Source organism: Rhinoderma darwinii, unplaced genomic scaffold (assembly GCF_050947455.1).
Source record: "Rhinoderma darwinii isolate aRhiDar2 unplaced genomic scaffold, aRhiDar2.hap1 Scaffold_703, whole genome shotgun sequence".
Taxonomy (NCBI): Eukaryota; Metazoa; Chordata; class Amphibia; order Anura; family Rhinodermatidae; genus Rhinoderma; species Rhinoderma darwinii.
Genome location: NW_027464264.1, coordinates 160001 through 163025, shown reverse-complemented (window position 1 = coordinate 163025; position 3025 = coordinate 160001). Strand labels below are relative to the sequence as shown.

The 3025-nt window shown below is 42.1% G+C and overlaps 1 long non-coding RNA gene across 2 annotated transcripts in view; it reads left to right on the top strand.

The window, feature by feature from the left end:
* Positions 1–1160: 1160 nt before the first annotated feature.
* Positions 1161–3025, top strand: part of LOC142728965 (uncharacterized) — a 6625-nt gene continuing 4760 nt past the window's right edge. The window contains exons 1-2 of one of the 2 annotated variants that reach the window (XR_012877892.1): positions 1161–1590; positions 2385–2477. This is a non-coding gene — a long non-coding RNA (uncharacterized LOC142728965). The remainder of the gene's footprint in view (positions 1591–2384; positions 2478–3025) is intronic. The other variant, XR_012877891.1, reaches the window with a different exon arrangement.

Below are 3025 nucleotides of genomic sequence, written 5' to 3'. Positions count from 1 at the left end.
GTACACAGGTATATATCTATATACTGATAGCACACAGGCATATATCTATATACTGATAGCACACAGGCATATATCTATATACTGATAGCACACAGGCATATATCTATATACTGATAGCACACAGGCATATATCTATACACTGATAGAACACAGGCATATATTAGTACACAGCCATATATCTATATACTGATAGCACACAGGCATATATCTATATACTGATAGTACACAGGCATATATCTATATACTGATAGTACACAGGCATATATCTATATACTAATAGTACACAGGCATATATCTATATACTGATAGTACACAGGCGTATATCTATATACTGATAGTACACAGGCGTATATCTATATACTGATAGCACACAGGCATATATCTATATACTGATAGCACACAGGCATATATCTATATACTGATAGCACACAGGCATATATCTATATACTGATAGCACACAGGCATATATCTATACACTGATAGAACACAGGCATATATTAGTACACAGCCATATATCTATATACTGATAGCACACAGGCATATATCTATACACTGATAGTACACAGGCATATATCTATACACTGATAATACACAGGCATATATCTATATACTGATAGTACACAGGCATATATCTATATACTGATAGTACACAGGCAGATATCTGTATACTGATAGTACACAGGCATATATCTACATACCAGTATATTAGCCTGTGCACTGATAGTACACAGGCAGCTGTTAGGACATACCTCAATATGCCCTAACAACAGGAAATATGGTAGGACAGCCCTGGGGTCCTTCAATGGACCCTGGGCTGTCTGCCCATATATGGTATGTCCCTCAATCGCGTCACAGGGATTCCTGCGATGCGATCCAAGGGGCATCTCCCTTTCTCCTGAATGCTGCAGTCCGCTGTGATCGCAGCATTCAGGGGAATAGCGGCGGAGATGAGAGGTTTCTCTGATCTCCGCCGTTATAGAGGGGGGCTGTGGCTGTGTAATACAACCATTGCCCCGCTCCTGACATAAGTGAGAGCGCTGTCAGCATGAGGTGATGCGGCCGGCGCTGCACTATAATAAGCGGCGGTGCAGGCACTGAAGACAGAACATGGGGGTGTTTTGCAGCGCGCCCGCCATGTTCTGTCTTCAGTGCCGGCAATCATTAGTGCAGCGCTGGCCGCATCGCATCATCCTGACCCCGCGCACTCGTCATGACTCAGGAGCCGGGCAATGACTATCACACAGCCGCAGCCCCGCTCTCATACATTCATGTGTTACTATACTGAGCTGTGCGGCCGCAGAGCTAAGTATCGAAATACATGAAATAACGGTATCGAAACAGTATGGAAGTTTCGAGGCATCGTGCATCCCTAACGGTCATAGATGGGGTCATAGAGTTTGGTGGTTTCTTATGTTGATCTGTTAGATTCTTCGCACTCTCTGCTGTATTGTACTGAATTGTTACATATGTGAAATCAGGGGGAAGATCTGACTATTATTAAAACAGAGGATGAAGCAGAAGAGCGAGTGAGGGTCGATCAACCGTGTAAGAGTGAACCGGAGCAGGAAATTCCAGGAGGTGTTACCAGAGGTCAGTAATAATGAATTTAGAAAGTGAACTCCGTGGTTTATTAAGCAGGACCTGCTGTGTATTTGTTGTTGTTTTTTTAACCACATTCCTCCCCTTATACTTGGCGTCCTCCAGATTCCAACGCTGTCTTTTTCTTTTTTGCCCCCCTCCATGTTGTTCCACTACAGCCCTTACTCCGTTTTGCACCTAACATATGCGTGTTGTAATTAAAGGTACAAAGAGGAGACACCATCTCTCCTCAGTAGGCGTTGCCTCACTTTTTGCTGTGACGCTGTCCAATCAGAGCGGATCGCTTCACAGCGATGCAGAAAACCTGCTGATTTTGTGAAATTTCCTGCAGGTCTTTTGCATCGCTGTGAGGCTGTCCACTATGATTAGATAGCGTCACAGCAATGAGCGAGTCAACATCTACTGAGGAGAGAAAAGGTCTTCTCCTTTCTGTTCTCTTTAAGGTGGGGTTCCTCCTTAGTTCTACATTACAGTAACACGTCAGACACTGTATTATACATAGTGCAGGACCTGAGGGAGCTGTGACTACACATAGAAGTTCTCTACAAGGTGTTCTATGAATCCGGTCATGCACTAGGTTTAGCATCAGATTTTGGGGGGCAGCGGCTGCGATTAACAGCTGCACTCTAGGCCGAGATCTAGGAAAGCTCAGCTCAACCACTTACAGAGAATGTGTCATCAGAAAATGATCTATTGTTTAAATCAAGTTTCTGTTAAACATATTTTTTATGATTTTTTGGTGGTTTTTTTTTATATTATTTTTTTGTCTTTATCTAATCTTGCAGTTTGCCCTCTGGCCAATGAGTCTCATAGTAGACTGCTCCTTACAGTTCTCAGCACTCATCTCATTATCATCACAGGCAGGATTACACTAACAGGTAACATCTATATATGTAGATAACAAAGAATCCACCATTCATAATAGACTGACCTTCCTGTTCTGTAGAGATCATTTCTCAGCAGTCATCTCATTATCATCACAGGCAGGATTACACTGACAGGTAACATCTATATATAGATAATACAGAATCCACCATTCATAATAGACTGACCCTTCCTGTTCTGTAGAGATCATTTCTCAGCACTCATCTCATCACAGGCAGGATTACACTGACAGGTAACATCTATATATAGATAATACAGAATCCACCATTCATAATGGACTGACCCTTCCTGTTCTGTAGAGATCACTTCTCTGCATACATCTCATTATCATCACAGGCAGGATTACACTGACAGGTAACATCTATATATAGATAATACAGAATCCACCATTCATAATGGACTGACCCTTCCTGTTCTGTATAGATCACTTCTCATCACACCTCTCATTATCATCACAGGCAGGATTACACTGACAGGTAACGTGTATATATAGATAACACAGGATCCACCATTCATAATGTACCATCTCATTATCATTACA